The following is a 19,663-nucleotide window of genomic DNA, read 5'->3' on the forward strand; positions in this document are numbered from 1 at the left end:
TGTGTTATTTCAAGGTGTATGGAGACTGATATTATAATTTTTTTAATGAAATGCAATTTTTCACGATAAAAAAATCTTCGTATGTGAAATAAAATAAATGCACCAAATTAAAAATGAAGATAAAAATCAACATACACGCAGACAAACAAACAAACAAACACACACACACACACACACACACACACACACACACATATATATATATATATATATATATATATATATATATATATATATATATATATATATATATATATATATATATATTGAGGATGAACCCTGATCTTTCGAGTGAGAGTCAAGGGCATTAGCAGTTCGTCCACACAAGTCATAAGAGAAGTTGGAACCTAAGTACTACGTACTTGAGGTTTTTCTAGGCAGGCACCTAGCGACTAACATGCTAGTAAATTTTACCCAACTTCCCGACCCAGCAATGAATGAATTGCTAACATTCATTCTACTTACCCCTTCGCCGTGAGATATGATGGAAATGAACACATGGGAGCGTTTTTCACAGAAATAAGTTTTTTACTCACATCGGGACCGAATCCCGGTCTGAATACCCAACAAAAGTAAAGATCCAAGATTATCTGCTGAAATAAAGAGAAAAACTTCAGAAGAAACAGCAGCAACAGTAACGAAAGATGTAACCTAAGGACTTGGTTTAATTCTTTGTATGAAATCAGTCGTTCGATCACTTAAAAATTAATTGCCATAAAGATTATGATTATTCATCAAAATCTATGACCCAAAATTCAGAGCGATACTGGAGATAGTATCACTTCCATATATCTCCTTAGGAAAAGATTTAATGTGATTCTATGCAGGGCAAGATCTAAAATACTGTTTCCTAACCCACATTCCGATATCCCCTTCAACCATGTCCTTGTACTAAAACAAAAGTGATTCAAGATTCCACAGGCTGATAACAAACACCGCATGCCTGGCCTTGAAAAAGAGTGATAGTATTCCTTGACCCCACGAGTGTGAGAGGTGAATTAGAAATCCCAGTATTATATGTCACTGGACTTGGAGAAGACATATTGGATTTATTTTCAGGACCAGGCTCGGGTAAAGATGGACGTCACACCACTTTACCATTACCTAATAACATGAATGAAAAATTCAAGAAAATATAAAAAAAAAAAAATCTAAAAAAAAAATTATCAACAGAGGTTAGAAAAAATCTTAAGAAAATAAATCCTCAACAGAGATTAGATAAGGCTCGAGATTAAGAGAGCCCAGAAATGTACCAGATGCCCTGCCCTCTCAATCAAAACAAATCAGATCAAATTAAAGTGCCTGAAGTTTCTTCTCAAAAATACCCGTTTTAACCTCTCTTTTTTTTTATCAAAAATAGCAGTCCTGATTTTGCTTCTTCAATAAAACAACTAGATTTTTCAGGTCGCAATTTTTTAGCTATCTAAATTCTTTTCTCTTATTAACTGTGAAGCAAAAAGTTTCAAGTAGATAGTTCTGTGACCTTCATATTTCAGATAGTTGTTATCTTCTCATTATCATCGCCTCTTATTTTTATATCCGCCCTCAGGCTTTGTCTTTTAGTCTTCGATATATATTACATTTCTTTCCAGCATTTTATTCAATTTGGTTCGATTTTTCAACGCTGCTATTATGTTCGGTCGTCCCTTATCGAAATATTTTGAACTTTTTTTAACATCCTTTTTTTGTACACGCGACGAAGAGCAAAATCTTGTTCCCATTCATGGCAGTAGAGTAACGGCATTTTGGGATGAAATTCAATGTAAGTTCTGTGCCCAAAACTTGGCTAATGTTACCCAGACCTGTTTTTCAAACCAATCGTTTAACTGTTATCGGATCTGAGCTGCATATTTGTACCTCGAAACCTTTGTAAGTTATATGAAATTCGTGAGACCTCTCAAGGGTTCTTCTGACTTGCGTCGGTAAAAATATGTAGGACAGACCAAAAGAACCACTTCTTGACTCAGTTGTTTACGACCTCTAAGATTCATATCGACAGCCTCGAGTACCCGTGAAGGTCATCGGAAGTTTAAGAGGCCTGTGACTTGCTATAATAGACAAAGTTTTTGTTTGAAAGATTGCCTTTGCCATGGGAAGGACTGATGATGAAGGCCATTACAGTCTGCTTTGTGTGTGTGTGTGTGTGTGTATGTGCGTGTATGCATTAGTGGTCGTAACAATTATAATTCAGGATGATTTATGGCCATTCAGCTAATCTGTATATGTATACATTAATGACCTTAGTTGTAACAATGATAATTTTTAGTCATCAGATATTCTCAAACTGTGTCGATGATTGGAAAATGCTGAGAGAGGAAAGGTCATTTGAAATATTAGTTGGAGTCGATGATAAGGAATTCGTGGTAGACAGTTGGGTAGATAGTTGCTGTGAAGGTGGATGAAGCGAGCGATAAGGTCATCGGTAAATTCAGAGGTATATAACAAAGCCGGTACATGAAATCCATATTTCCTAATCGTCGAGTCTGCAGATAAAGCAAAAGAACAAAGGGACTTAGTTGAGGCTTTGGAGAATTATTAAAGATGCTGGCAACAGATTTGCGGAGAACCAAATAGTTATGAGTCTTGAGAAAGGGAGGTCCCATGATGCCGCTCGCAAGATTGGTAATGTTGACAACGTAGCTATAAAAAACGGTGAGAAATGTCTCACAAAATCATAATATGCAATATACGGAGCGAAGAGTGGAAGAAAGCTCCTATAAGCAACCTGACTGCAAGACATTAATATTTGCATAGGATCAAGAATATCGAGGGCAGGATTTCAAGCATTTTTGATAAGCCAGCTGCTGGGAATACTAAGCAATACACATTGAAATAAAACTAGATTAGGAACACACAATATAAGTAGTGTATACAAAGTTACTATTTGTTTCTATTGACAAAGGTATGATTACATAGAACAGCAGTGCCGTTCGTAAGAGAGAACTGACTATTCATATTACGGCAAATCACATAATTAGGGACTGTAATTCTACGGTTTAAAAAAAAAAATTTATGGGCTTTCGCGAGTTTCAAGTGCGTCACGTGGTATCCCGGGAGGGTAATGAGAGGAATAGAAGCACGACTGACATGGCTACCGATACTGAGTGATGGCAATAAAAATGTGGTTTTATGAAATTGTTCAGTCTGTGGGAAGTAGGACGCGAGAAATCGAAACCTTGTGGATGAAAAAGGACTCTGAATTCGTTTATCACTAGCCGAGACTTTGTAGGGTGAGTATGATGTGAAAATACAGTGGAACGGTTTGGTGACATCGTGGATGATATTGAGAAATATGTGGAAATCAAGCACTCAGAGTTTAATGAAGATACATTTTTTTTTTTTATAGGAAAAGGTGATCTGAGGAGATTGGAAGAGGTTTCGAGCCTTGGTGTCCAAGGCACTGTAATTGATATGTATAATTCGGTAAAAGAACTGGAGTGATACTAGACAGTAATGTCTTTGAATGATCAAATCAATCATCTGAAATACATTCAGATTCAAAAATAGAAAAAAAATTATATTTATTCACTGGTCACCAACGAAAACATTTTCTTCATTCGGTACTTCGGTAGACCAAAGTAGATCGAATTACAGTAACCCACTAATGGCATAATTATGAATGAGCATTTTAATTGTATTTTATGCATTTCTTTATGAATTCAAAGTTTCTCAGGTGGTATCCCGCCACTTTCACTATTTTATTCATTTGGTCACTCAGACACATTATATTCTCTTTAAACATTTAGTGTTATCTTCGTTTAATTGCAACTTTTTCTTTATCATCCATTTCTTGGTGTCATCCATGATCTCACTCATGTTCTCTGCACTTTTGAAATTGCTTGATATGACGTGTTCGTGCGTATTAAGTAGGTGATAGTTGTGTAAACATAAAACATGGTAGGATCCAGAACACCCCTTGTAGAACTCCTCTTTTCAGCGGCTGCTCTCGAAAAAGTTCTACCTATTGTACAAAATACATTCAGTTTTCAAGATAGGTTTTCAAATATATCAAGAGCATCATTTTCTGTCCCCATAGTTTCCAGATCTTCGAGGAACATTAGGCAATATGGAGTCGAGTTGAGGGCAGCATTAAGGTCCGGAGATTTGACAACTGTTCTCCTCATCCAAGTACAGAACCAGGTCATTATCAACAGAAACTAGTCTGTTTCTGTAGAGTAAACTACCTATGAGTAGACTGCGTGCCTACATTACCTTAACGTTTTCTATTTTTATTTTATTTCTTTCATCTTCAGTGTTAGTTTTCTGTAAAAGAAAACTATTGAGATGAATTTGTCTGTCCTTCTGCGTTTTTTCTGTCCGCCCTCAGATCTTAAAAACTACTGAAGCTAGAGGGCTGCAAATTGGTATGTTGATCATTCACCCTCCAGTCACCAAACATACCAAATTGCAGACCTTTAGCCTTAGTAGTTTTTATTTTATTAAAGCTTAAAGTTAGCCATGATCGTGCGTCTGGCACCGTTATAGTTGCCAACTACAGAGGCCACTACCCGGCCGTGGCTGAAAGTTTCATGGGCCGTGGCTGAGAGTTTCATATAGTGTTGTACGCTGTACAGAAAACTCGTTTGCGCCGAAGAAACTTTGGCGCATTTTTTACTTGTGTAGATCGTGATTAATACTTTCACATCACCCTATTATATTTTCATCATTCTTTATTTTTCGTACATTGTCTTTCCCTCCTCTTCCGCTTGGGCTACATTTGCCTTCACAATTATAAAACGGCTGGACCCTTTTTCAGTCAGAAATCCTTCAACGGACCTTGATATTGAAGCCTCCTTCGTCAGAGGGAAATAAATGACTTGAAAAATAATCGCTAATAAAGTGAACTATCTGTTGTCTCGAAAAATAATCGCGAATAAAGTGAACTATCTGTTGTCATCTCTTCCTTTATCGAAAATAATACCTCAGAGACAATTGCACTATAACATTCCCGAATGCATTCGCTCTTAATCAGCCTTTAGGGGAGACGCAATATCTCGCAACGTGTTTATTCTCAGCAAAGATTTTGATTTTTTGATTCTACGAACTCTGGTTCTCCTTCCTCCCTTCGTGCTATTTCTTTCATGTGAATGATGATCTCCAAATCATCCAAAGCATCCGGCATGATATTCCCACGGGATGAATGCAGATTGGATCCCAATCTCACGGCTCCCTTTCATTTCAGATCTAGTCTTCTGCCATTATTCTGCTGAAATGTCGAGGATATTTGATGCATCTATGTCTTTTGAACGCTACATTTATTGCCATCAAAGCAGGGCGTGTTTTAGATTATTTAGATCTCTTCCAGTACTTAGAACGGACGTGCATATACATACATACATACATATACAGTATATATATATATATATATATATATATATATATATATATATATCATATGTATATATATATGTGTATGTGAGTGTTTGTGTATATATATGTATATACAAATCTGCTAGACCTTTTTCACATCTCTGTACAAGGCATTTCCTTCAAGACACGAATGAAATTGTCGTAGTCTCATATACTTTGCTCTCTCCTGCTGTAACTCACTCAGATCACTTGACTAGTAGATGCATAATATTGGTTGAGTAAATTATGTGTCCTGATGGATTTTAGCGAAACGTGACCGAATTGCCAAGTCCGAGTCTGGAATTCGAAGCAACTTCCTCTCTCCGGTGAGGCGACTTGTCGTGGTTTCCCTTCTCTTAGGAGCCAGTACTGAATATATCAAAAGAGAGCAACAGTCCAGTTAAGCAGTTTTTGTGAGGAGTACATCACACAATATCTACTTAACCTAATTTTATTTACAAACAGTCTACAACCACAAGTTTCCTCTGAATTCCTGTGACTAATACTTTTCTGGAATACCCTGCCTAACAACTCACAATAGCTTATAATCAATCAAGAGGAAACACAAATAGATATATCCACCTTGACACTCATCAGTTCACATAAACAACTTTTTGTCTTGGCCGTAAACACAACAAAGCTAATACAATTAGCTTTATAAAAAAAAAACACACACACAAATCTCCAATCCAGAGGAGTCAACAAATCACATAAGGAAGATTTACTCAGTCCCGTTTTTTTATTTCACTAACACAACTTAGTACATATATATGTACAGTATAACTAGCCCCTCACCCCAGCATTCAAATGAGATGGGAGAAAAGTCTTCTTTCTTTTCAAACTGCTTAACTCTACCATCACTACGGGGAAATCACCAAGCTTCAGTCAGCCCACTCTCACAAGGGGAAAAGTCGATCATTAAAAGCAGAGCTATCAACGATGGCTAACAACAACAAAAATCAAATGAATTAATGAACATTTTCAAAAGTCAGCATAGTTTCTTTTCAGATATTAACTATCTTTTAACACCACAGAGAGTCCTAAACATTCCGCCACCTAAAAATTCCATTCCTATTGATTTCCTAAATACGGCTGCTTTACCTAACAGATTTCTAATGCTATTGCTATTCTTCGCCTCTCAAGTTCTTCGATCCATGTATGATACCTAGAATATGCAGTAATATCAAAGAATCACAGAAGTCATAAATAGCCTGAGAAGTATAACTAAAACGAGTGTGACCTTGTCACGCTGGTATTTAATCAGTGATTGGACTGCCTTACTGAATATGCATCGCATCTTCTGCAACAAGTAATATAGCAGACCATCAAATATTACCCAAGCAAATTACCAGACCCCATTGACTTATTAACTTACTCTGTGTTATGGTTTATTAAGGCAGACTTACAATTACGTTGGTCAAGATAGCCATACAATTGAACCGGAGACTGGCTGATACCATCCCAAAACTTGACTATTTCCCAGGAATCTAAAATCAGATCTATTGGGCTTAAGTATAGTATTCACTATGAATGAAGGTTATAATACAGTATACGATTCTCATTTTCAACATTCATTCTGTTGGATTTACTAGCATACAGTATTCGCAAGGACTGGTAAAGCTACATGGCAGGTTCATAGATGAGTCATGTCACCATGCCCCCTATCTACAGGCAGAACTCAACACCATTCAAATGCAATATAATGTGCAAAGTACAAACTACCAATTAGGCAGAGTCCAGGAGAAATAGACCTCCTCCTTTGCTTACTAAAATGCAGCAAGTAGAAATAAGGCAATGAATTAGCAGAAACCATAGCAAACCAATGCAGATACCTAGGTTCAAGATTTACTAGAGCAAATAACCAATAAGCTTACATCGCAGATATACAATGGAATCATCCTACCTATACTAAAGATAGTAGGGCATGTGGCAAAGAGAGCTTATTTATTCCAAAACCAAATGGCCGTCATAGACATGATGGGTGAAAATTGAATTGTAATTACATGCAAGAAAAGTGTTCCGGCAAAATAAAGATTTAATAGTTGCCTAAATCATCAAAAGATGGCTGGTTTAGTTATTGAAGCTAGGTAACAAGGTAGTTGATTAGCAACAGAATATATATATAATTATACATCACGTCCCATTATGATACTGATAAGTGGCGTTATATGGCATATTACATGTAACTCATCTATCATTTGATATCATAACATCTCATAATGTGCAACTTGTATACTCATGCTATCTATTTTTTAAGAATAGTAGCATTATATAATATTCATAGCGATTTCCCCTTTCGAATTGTAGAAGATGAAATGCGTAATTTACTGTTTTTCTATCATGCTGAATATCAGTAATTAATTATCATGTTCATCACTGGTATATTTTATTTCTGGAAGCAAAATCAATTTTAGGTTCCAAAAATAAATAACTCGCTTTACTAAAACTGAAAAGATGTGGGTACATAAGACCCAGGATGACCTACTCTCCAATCTCATACTTATTTTTTAACTATGTACTTGTAAACAAATCTAATTCTTATTCACTTCCTTATTTTTTTTATTTATTATGTTATTTCCATAACTAATGGTTGTCCGGTCCTTAATACAATATCAGTAAAATCAAGTTTTTCTCATTACGTGGAAAACAATTGAAAAGCCACCCTTTCCTCCAACCAATGGAAGATTGGGTTACAAAGGATTCCAACCAATGAAAGAAAGCAACTCAAAGCTTCATCGTACATTTGGTCTTGCTGGAGGCATCTAACTGGCTTAGAGAATTGTTTTTCGCATTCAGATGTTCCTTTGTTTACAGCAGATCAGAACCGTAAAGTAAACGGTGAACAGGGCGACGGGCCATTTTGTCGTTGGCAGTGGCTGTGTTTGCAGGTGAGGTGGTGCTTGAAGCAGTGTTTCGTAGGCACCGACTTACATTGTATAAACATGCATGTGTTAACTTGTGTGGTGAAGAATTCGGATGAAATAACACCTTTCCCAAGGTGTAAATCCCGGTATACTGTTAAAAACGTACTTAAAATCCAGGACTTTGACGAGGTCTGTTATCACCATTTTACTAGGTAACGTATGTTAATGGGTAATGGCTTATGAAGTTAGGTCATTTTGTGTTAGCCGACCGTAAGTGTGCGTTGAAATGATTGTATGCGTCCTAAGCTTGATTTGTCCTCGTGTACGCAGTTTTATCCTTAGGTCGATCTGACTGGTGCTTTTGTAGTTCAACAGCTTCAGGTATTCGAGGAATTTTCATATGGTTTTATTCCAGTGATGTGGTTTAGCTTAACTCATGACGATGTAGATTTGTCCTGTGCAGTCCCATTGTGCCAGTTCCGAGTCAGTTTTAAGATTTTTTTTAACGATGGTTTTTTGTCTGGACCTAACTTAAAAAATTGAATATTCTCACACTGACATCCTAACGCTTACTTGAACCGAATCTTTAAGTATATTTGGTTTCCTTTGTGGAATGGGGTGTATTGGATGGAATGACAACGTTTTCCATATGTGAATGAGATCTGCGATCTATCTCATGGTTTTGGTTAACCAGTTTACCGATTTGTAATGTCCTGGCATTAAAAAACCCACTCGTCTAAAACTACCATACATAACTTATGCCATAAAGGGTTATGTCATAAAGGGGCTCATGTTTGAAGTGCTGCCTTGTTTTTAACATGGTAGTTTGCCAAGGCTGGAAAGTATTTTCCTTATCACGTGGTGTCTGATATCGATTTTTTTTCCTTACTGTTGCCTTCAAGCCAACACGGCCAAGCGCCTGATTTTTCAAGAAACTGACGTCAGTTTTTATTCACACTGTTTTGCAGATTATGACCATGAATGAAAAATAATTCCTACCCTGCTCTGGCTTTTCATTATGCCAAAACTGTAAGAGTGCTGACAAAATTCTTGTGCAGATCGAGGAAATCTTTACAAACATGAATTATGAAAATTTCTGGGACGGAAATTTTTCATTTTTTTGCCAGTGGGGCTTACAAATCTACACCCTTTAGTTCAAGGCTGAACTTCGTGCATTAGGTGTGGTTTGACCCCGAAGGACGAGTTTCTCGCTGGTTTTTCCCCAAACATCAAAAAAATAGGTGCAACTCATGTATTATGTTGGAAAATTCTTTCAGGATGATGGAATTGTACAACGAATATTGCGCATTCCTAATAAATACAAATTTAGTTTCTCTTAAAGGCAATGTTCCTAAAAACGCACCCATGAGTTTCGTTCATGACTGAAATATTAAATCCGTAAACGAAACCGTTAGTAATTTAATAAATATAATGGCGTATTTGACTTTGATATCCATTAATTGAATTATAATTAGGATTAATTTAAAGTAAAATAACTTTGAGTAAATCAAATGAAATAATGAAGTAATTAAATCATTAAACCAGCATAAATATTGTTGGAACCTCCCCTTGGGGGTTAGCTCGAGCGGAAAAAAAAAAGCTAGTGGTAGTCAAGTAGCAACAACCGTTAAGTGACGATACCGTATAAGCGTTACTCCAAAACGTTAGACAAGGACGTTAAAATTCTACGAAGACACCTGTAGAAAAACGGGACAGTGTGGCTAAGTAGCAATATACCTTTCTTTTGATCTCGTTTTGTACATTTATGAGAAATAGGAGGGTGTAAGGTAATCACACTGTTGCCTTATCAAGCTGATTACAGGTGTGTTTAAGTGGACAAAATGCATTGTAAATATTTTTAATATTTATAAATAGGTGTTAATAAAAAAAAATAAGTTCTACAGGTGTTTAATATATTTAACAGATTTAATATATTTTCGTTTTGCAATGTAAATAAGTTTTTTAGTAGGCTAACGCATATCCTAGGCTAATGTTTTGAATATTCAGCGTTCGTTTATTTTTGTGTAAATATAGTAATAGTATACAGAGTAGGATTAAGTGGTGGTTGAACTTATTTAATGACCTGTGTGTCCTTCCATAACTCAATTGAGTTCGGAAGTTATGCGGTCTGTTGAGTCAGTTTAATATAGCCTAGGCCTAGTAGCATTATGCGAATATTAATATTAGGCCATTCATGTGTGCGTGATATCCAGCGATTGGAAAATTGGCCTCAGTTTACCCTGTTGCTTTTAGAGGATAATTCGACAGTAGACCTTGAAGTACAATTCCAGTCATACCCGGGAAAGGAGTTTTCTCATTTTTTGGAACACCCAGAGTTGTTCAACTTAGTTGGTGGTGCTTATCCGATCATCATCGTGGGTGTTTTCGGAGATAATTCGATAGTTAGCTCATTAACCAACGATGAATTGCGGGGCCATTTTAAGTCGTTTTATAGCAAGCTAAGCAACGTTTTGCCACCGAGCTGCATCAGGTTGGAAATGCAAGTCGAGCCTCGTAGGCCTCGTTAAGGAAATAGGTTTGGTGCACCCAAGCATGATGAATTTAGAAAGCGTCGCAATATAGTAAACGCTTATTTAAATCTGGAAATAAAACGTAAAGGTTTGCTAGACAGCTTAGTGCAGCTTGGCGGTAACGGCTATCTAGACAGATAAGCAGTTCGCTGCTGATGGGGTACACTTCCCGATGCGGGGTACACTTGCCAAGTGGTGGGTTGGCCAAGTTTAGGCAAGCGTCGGTTAATGGCGCGAAGTATGCCCTTAACATAGGCAGTAAAATGTATATGATGGTGGGGAGTAGCGGACTTATTATTATTGTTTGTTTGTTTGTTGGGTCTTTGTCTTCTTCTCTGTGCATTCACCATGGCTACTAAATCAGAAATACTGCAGGAGCTTGGGGATAAACCGGCTGAATTGTCTTTGGAAGTAATTAAAAGAAAGTAAGTGCTATCAGAACTAGTAGAGCCTCTCATAAGCGAAAATTAACAATATATTGCAAGAAACTTTGAGTTAGATCAAAGTGGAATACTCTCTACTACTTTTTGCAGAAGGCAAATAAAGGAAATTGATGCTGAGATTTCGAAAGTCGAATGTGATGAGGTAATTAATCTTATAATGCAAAAAACAGCGCTAGAGAAAAAGCATAGTACTTTCTTTAATGAAGAATTGGATAGTCAAGCTACATACAATATAAATATAGCTGTTAGTTTAGATGAATTTGAAGACTATCTAGTTGATAGGGTGGTTCCATCTTCTGATGTGAACATAAAGGGTTGAGTGAGTTCATGTCAGAAGGGAAACCACCTCCTTTGCAGTGTAGTTTTTGTCAATGGTAGAGAAAAGGATAAATTTGCTTACCCCAATTTCAAGCACCAATTTGATAATGTCATTGATTCTAAGAAACATTATTCTGATTCTGCTAAGTTATCATATTTACTTGGGTATCTTGAAGGTTATGCTCTTAAGTCAGTCATTTATCTGTCAGTAATGAAAATTATGCTGTTGCAATAAAGTTACTTGATGAAGAGTTTCTAGACAAAAATTTTATTATTGATGAAACTAAAGAATATATTAAGTTCGGCTCCCAGTAATGAGCATGATTCAGAGTTCACAAATATTAAGTTGTATATATCTGAAGTTAGTTCTTATTTAAGTGAACTCCAGAAGTATGGGATTGATTTTTTGGAGGAGAATACTCCAGGGAATATATTTGTGAGCCAAATAATCGACTGTAATCAATAATCGGTGACCGCCCTATAGTCCGAGGGCCCGAGGACGATAGTCCGAAAGTCAGAAGGCCCGATAGTCCGACGGACTGTAATCAGCCCCCCACCCCTCCATAGCTAATACGGCAAAATTGTAACCAGTAAACACCCATAAAAATACCAACCTACGACTATCGGACCTTCGGACTATCTGGCCTTCGGACTAACGGACTGTCATCACATTACTGTATTACTAAGTGATTTTTTTCTTTCTTTTATTCCTTTACTGGCTGCATTTGTCTTACTTAGGGTTTTCAGAGCATCTTCATAATTATAAAAAATTTCAGTCAATGTAGGGTAATTATTAGAGGTTTTATTAACTCTCTTAATACTACGTTAGGTAATTTGCTCATACTGTATTACTAAGTGATTTTTTTCTTTCTTTTATTCCTTTACTGGCTGCATTTGTCTTACTTAGGGTTTTCAGAGCATCTTCATAATTATAAAAAATTTCAGTCAATGTAGGGTAATTATTAGAGGTTTTATTAGCTCTCTTAATACTACGTTAGGTAATTTGCTCACGATACCCCAGAACCAGCACATCTAGGATAGAGACAATTCTAATATTCTGGTTATTTTGGCTTAAGTTTCAAATTTGTCACAATTACCTAATGAGTGTCCAGCCGCAGCAGATAGTTTAAAAGAAATTTTAGACGGTTTACTAACTACTGATTCAAAGTTTTGCACAGTAGGAAACTTTTCCTCTTTAACCTGCATTAGGCCTCCAGCTACATTACTGGTGACCAATGAATCAGAGAGTTATGGAAAAAAGGGAAAATTGCGCTTTCCATGTACGGTGTGTAAAAGGAGAGAACATATAACCCCTCTCTGCCTCAACGAAAAATCTCCTACTAGTACTAATGTAAATTTGTGTTATGCTATACGCAATATAGAAATAGGAAATATTTTGCCTACGATGACCTTAGAGCTTAAGAATGGAAAAAGGTATCGTAAAATAAGAGGCCTGATCGATTGCGAGAGTCAAAGATCTTATATTATGAAAAGAGCTGCTATAGAATTGTGTTCTAGTTATGACAATTTGTATACTGTTGATCATGATGTTAGTACATATATAGGTGAACAAACTTTGAACTTTAAGCAAATGTCTACTGGCATAAAAATTGAAAATAAGGTTTATTTTGTTCCTTTATTGGTAGATGAAAAAGTGAGCATTAGGTTTGAAATTCCTGGCATGAATTTAATGGTTGATAAAGGCTGCAAATTTCGAATTAGCTGATGAAGCCTTCAATGGACATGGGAATCATGAATTTTAAATTGAAATGTTAATTGGTATTGATATAATTCAGTATTTTTCATTTCATAAAGAGATATATGCTGGAGGTAATTGTTTAATTATAAATAACAAGGTAGCTCCTATAGGGAACATATTCAATTTTCTTGATTCAAAACAAGGCAAGGAACTGTTTGATGCACATGTAAGAAAGCCTGTCAATGTTGAATATATTAGTGCTAGAACAAAGACTATGGTAAATTTAGTGATGGACCCACTTTAGTCTTATTTCAATCCTCTTGAGCATATACTAACTGATTGTGAAATAGACAATGGGCTTGAAAATCTCTAGTTTTGAGTCTATGGGGATTAAGGATTGTGACAAAGTTAGTGTCTTTTGATAAACAACAAATAGAGAAGTTTAAAGAAGGAATTACTTTAAAGGGTGGGCATTATCATGTTAACTTACTTTGGTATGCTGACAAAATCACCAAAGTACCTTCTAATCATTTTGTAGCACTTAGTGTTAGATAGAACTATGGAACTTAATAGGAATGGTTTAGTAAAGAAATATGAGGAAGTCTTTGATAATCAATTGAAAGAAGGAATTATAGAAGAAATAATAGTAGATCCTGCCAATTATGAAGATTACGCTTGGATTCCACATAGGCCCGTAATCAGAACTGAAGAACAAATAACTAAAATAAGGCCAGTTTTCAAATGTTCTGTGAAAACCTCAAAGGACCTGCCATCTTTAAATGAGTGCTTATACTGGTATTGACTTGATGGGTTCCATTTTGAAATTGTTTTTTTATTTCAGAACTAATCAATATGCTATGTTAGCCGACATAAAGTCTGCCTTTCTTATGATTAAGTTGGCCAGTGAATATGATCAGAATAGATTTAGCTTCTTTTGGAGAAGAGGAAATAAATTGGTTTGTTAACGATATGAAACTATTGTTTTTAGATACACTTCTCCTTTTATCTTGAATTATGTAATGAAACATAATAATGAATCATATCCTCAAGACAAATGTAGGCAAATATTAGATAAGTTTTATGTAGATAATTTGATAGTGACTAGCAATGACATAGGTGAATTACATGAACTATATAATCTTTGTTTTTCAAGAATGAAGGAAGGTGGATTCACTTTAAGACCATGGAATTCAAACTCAACTGAGTTAAGGGAGACCATAAAATCTGATGATAGGTTAGTAGAGCATGGGTGCACAGAGGAGAAGGTATTAGGGTATAGGTATAATGTAAATAATGACACTTTAAGTATAGCTGATTGTGTAGTAGAAGCAGAAGCTGTCACCAAAAGGAAAGTTTTATCACAAATACCTAAGGTTTTTGATTCACTTAACTTTGTTTTACCCGTCACTATTAAAGGTAGAATCCTAATGCGCAAAGTTTGGAAGTTAGGAATAGAATGGGATCAGAAGGTGCCCAAAGAAATAATGAAAACTATCAGTAAAGATTTCGAAATGTTGTCTCAGTTATTTCCTAGACAAGCCATAAATGAACAGAAATCTTATGGACTGTATATATTTTGTGATAGTTCTACTGAAGCTTATGGGTTTGTGTTTACGCATGTGATGAAAATAAAAGTACTTTATTTGCTAAAGCAAAGCTCGCTCCTTTAAAAAGGGGTAACGAGCACAGTGTATACTCGGAAACCACAATCTCCGGTCCACCCACAGTAGGTCGTGCTCCGAGTTTCTGAGCGGGGCCTTTCTGGACGGCGAGCAACGCCAACTATCACGTATTGAAACACTCGAACACCTTTTGAACTCTTCCGGTTTTGCTTTGGGTGGTTTTTGTGTTTTTTTTTTTAGTGATTTTGCTGCATATGATGCAAAGCAGTCATGGTATGATTATACAGACACTGTTGAATTCTACAACCTTTATAATATCGAAACGAAGAAAAAATGCCGAAACTGCCGGGTTGTAGTTAGGAAAGGGGGGAAAAAAAGTATATCTTAGTTTAACCAGACCACTGAGCTGATTATCAGCTCTCCTAGGGCTGGCCCGAAGGATTAGTTTTATTTTACGTAGCTAAGAACCAAGTGGTTACTTAGCAACGGGACCTACAGCTTATTGTGGAATCCGAGCCACATTGTGACGAGAAATGAATTTCTATCACCAGAAATAAATTCCTCTAATTCTTCATTGGCCGGTCGAAGAATCGAACGCTGGGCCAACAGCGTGCTAGCCGAGAGCTCTACCAAACCCTTCCAATGAAGAACTAGGAAAGGGGGGAGGGGGAGGGAAGGGTAGAATCTGTGTGGTTGTGTGTGTGTGTGTGGAAATGACAAACTGAAGGCAGCGTTACACAAGTGGACGAATCACAGCGCCGACCAAGCTAACGTAATGAGTAGGAGCTGGACTTCTTGCCTTCTCTTGGTTTAAACGTCTGCTGAAAAGGTAGTGTGCTTTGTCGACGAGTATGTCAGTCAGTCTATTTTTGCCGTCATTTAGAGAATGATGATGATGATGTGAAAGAGAGAGAGATTATGATGATAGAGAGAGAGAGAATGAGAGATACAGACATAGAGACGGACAGACATAGAGAGAAAGATAGACGCATACGCAGATTCTACCCTCCCCCTCCCGCCTATCCTAACTACAGTCCTGCAGTTTCGGCATTTTCTCATCGTTTCGATATTATACAGGTTGTAGAATTCAACAGAGTTGTTTATATAATCATACCATGACTGCTTTGCGTTATATGCAGCAAAATCATTGAAAAAAACACCCAAAGCAAAATCCGGAAGAGTTCAAAAGGTGTTCGAGTGTGTTCAATTAGTGATACTTGGCGTTGCCCGCCGTCCAGAAAGGACCCGCTCATAAACTCGGAGCACGACCTAGGTGGGTTGGAGATTGTGGTTTCCGAGTGTACCTACTTTAGAATTAATGGGAGTATTCTTAGCTTTGAAGTGTTTACCAGCCTTAATGGAAACTTATAATAATATTCAATTTCAATTTGTAAATATTTGTGTTGATGCTCAAGTAGTGCTAAATCGGATTATAACAAAAGAGCCTAAGTGAAATCTAAATTTGTAAGAAACAGGATATTGGAGGCAGATAGTCTTGCTGGTGATTTCTCCAATGAATTTAACATCCCTATAGTTTTTATCATTATGTGCGTACTGACCAGAACCCAGCTGATTTAATTACAAGGGGATTGTCATATGGAAAGTACTTGTCACAAAGGAATTGTTGGTTAGAAGGATGATTGGCTGTCTAATAATTTTGATAAAATTGGCCTAAATATCCGCTATATAAGGTGAAAATAAATGTAAATTGTTAATGCTGTAAATAGGGTAAACACTGGCATTTTGAATATAAATACATTTTCTAGTTATGATAAATTGTTAAAGTTTACCAGTTATTTGTTTAAACTTGAATGTAAAGTAAAGGGAGGGGATCCTAAGGTTAAGGCTTTAGAATATTGGATTAAGACGGCACAGTCTGAGCACTTCTCCAAAGAAATAGAATCCTTACAGCAGGAAGTTAAAACTGATAAAGATATTCCAATAGTATCAAACTTAAATTTATTCCTTGATGATAATGGGATCATGCGATCAAGAGGAAGAATAGCTAAATGTTTGTATTTTGACTATAATGTATACAACCACGTGTTATTACCTAAAGGGCATCAATTTACTTTCTTATATATTAATTATTGTCATGCCAAGGTTCAACATATGGGGACGGGAACTACTTTAAATTACCTTAGGGAACAGGGATAATGGATACCTAAAGGTTTATTAACTGTCAAATCTATAATAAGTAAATGCACAATGTGCAAGAAATATAATGCATTGGCTTACAAATATCCTAGAATGGTAGACATGCCTAAACACCATATGAATTTGGTAAAACCCTTCACGCATGTTGGAATTAATTACACAAGGCATTTCTGGGTGAAGGATGAAGTAACTGGGAATAATGTCAAAATTTTCATTTTAATATTTACCTGCCTTAATATAAGAGCAGTTCATTTTGAACTATTACCCGATATGTCTACCCATTATTTTCTGTTGGCTTTTCAAAGGTTCTGCAATATGTATGCTGTCCCTAAATATGTATATAGCGATAATGCTAAAAACCTTTGTAGAAGGTGGTTGCATATTGGAATCCTCTTTAGCATCTAAAGAATTTCGAGAGGAAATGGAAAAGTGTAACATCAAACATATCAGAATCCCTTTGTATTCTGCCTGGGTAGGGGCTGCCTGGGAAAGGCTGATTAAAATTGTAAAAAACTGCCTGTATAAAGCCATTGGAAGATCTAGGCTTTCTTATTTTGATTTGTTAACCACCTTATCTAATATTAAATTAGCAATAAATTCTAAACCTCTTACTTATAGATCTAGTACTGCCAACCTTGAATTAATCACTCCAAATTCATTTTTAAGACTTCATGGAAATTCCTCCTTAGTCTTGAGGAAGGAAGAAGAGGAACTTTGGCGAGAGCAAGAGCCTGGTGCTTTTGAAAATACCTTAGTATTACAGGAAGAAATATTGAATAATTTCAAAACACTGTGGTACGAAAATTATCTATTAAGTCTGAGGGAGCATTTTCTAGAAATATTTATCAGAGTAGGTGGGAAGATAGAATCAGGGTAGGTGATGTTTTGATAAAAGCTTTTAAAATACCTAGACCCTTTTGGATGTTAGGGAAGGTTTTGGAACTTGTAATGGGCTTTGACAATAAAATAAGATCAGTCAAGCTTAAGCAGGGAAATGGTGCAATTGAATACCACTCTATTTCAAATCTCTTTCCTATGTAAATATCAACTAGGTAGTCAAGTGTTCAGGCTGGGGCTGATACAATGGTGTCTGATAATCCTCCTGATAGTGGCCCAATGTAATATATATAAATAATAATGGTAATAATGGGCCTGCTGTCCCTGGAACAGAAAGGTCTGTCAGACCAAACAGAAAGACACAGAACGATTTCAGTAAATGATGAGGGATCATATTGCCCATTTGTAGTGTATAAAGGTTGTGTTCATATGTAAATATTCTTTGTACATTAGCAATTAGGACTAGTAAAATTGTATTTGTAAATCAATATTAAAATGCTACCCTTGTTTGAAGCAACCTTGCTTGGAACAAGAGAGGACAAATGCTACTTTTCTTCTCTCGTAGAAAAGAGGACTTTAAAATGCTACTCTTGCATTGTTGTGGAAGAGAGGAAACACCTTGTGCATAAAATAATGTACAAATAAGTTATACAAACATTAATATTAAATAATTTGGTTTATGTAACATTAAATATCAAAGTATATTAATTAAATAACTTTATCAATAACATAGGTGTGTTGCAATTTAAGTATTTCATTAACTTAATATTAAGTATTGTATTATATTAATTGCAATAGATATTGCAATCCTCTAAGGGGAATATGTTGGAAATTTTTCAGGATGATGGAATTGTACAACGAATATTGCGCATTCCTAATAAATAAAAATTGTTCCTCTTAAAGGTAATAAATGTTGCTGAAAACGCACCCTTGAGTTTCGTTCACGACTGAAGTATTGAATGCGTAAACGAAAGCGTTAGTAATTTAAATATAATGGCGTATTTGGCTTTGATATACATTAATTGAATTAATTATAATTAGGATTAATTTAAAGTAAAATAACTGAGTAAATCAAATGAAATAATGAAGTAATTAAATAATTAAACCAGCATAAATATTGTTGGAACCTCCCCTTGTGGGTTAGCTCGAGCGGAAAAAAAAAGCTAGTAGCAGTAAAGTAGCAACCACCGTTAAGTGAAGATACCGTATAAGCGTTACTCCAAGACGTTAGACAAGAACGTTAAAATTCTACGAAGACACCTGTATAGAAACGGAACAGTGTGGCTAAGTAGCAATATACCTTTCTTTTGATCTCGTTTTGTACATTTATGAGAAATAGGAGGGTATAAGCTAATCACACTGTTCCCTTACCAAGTTGATTGCAGGTGTGTTTAAGTAGACAAAATGCATTGTAAATATTTTTAATATATTTGTAAATAGGTGTTAGTAAAAAAAATTCTAACAACTATAATTCCACGGCGGGTCATATTAGTGGGTTTCATAATATTAAATAGCGGAAGCTATTTGTTGTTTGCCGATCATTAGCTTAGAAGGGTTCTATTTAATGGGGCCAATAACCTTTTAAACTTGAGCGACGCTTATGAAGTGGTTTCCTATAGTCCTGGGCAAACTAGGTTAATCACATAAGTTTGAGTAAGCGGGTTCGCATTGCAGTTTAGTTTCTTTTGTTTTTTGGAATTTTTTAAGATTGTATCGTGATACCTTGAGTTTTTTGTAGATTTCATGCAATCCCTGTAAATTGGCAACAATACAAATCACTCGTCCTATATTAGGATTTTTATGTAATTGCACTACTGGCAAAACAGTTGCAGCTTGCCACAGA

General features: G+C 36.0%; 1 protein-coding gene across 1 annotated transcript in view; it reads left to right on the plus strand.

Moving 5' to 3' along the window:
- LOC136842494 (esterase E4-like) overlaps positions 1-19,663 on the plus strand; it is a 58,289-nt gene that overhangs the window by 28,185 nt on the left and 10,441 nt on the right. The gene's annotated exons all lie outside the window — the stretch shown is intronic.

This window comes from Macrobrachium rosenbergii, chromosome 10 (assembly GCF_040412425.1).
Source record: "Macrobrachium rosenbergii isolate ZJJX-2024 chromosome 10, ASM4041242v1, whole genome shotgun sequence".
Classification (NCBI taxonomy): domain Eukaryota; kingdom Metazoa; phylum Arthropoda; class Malacostraca; order Decapoda; family Palaemonidae; genus Macrobrachium; species Macrobrachium rosenbergii.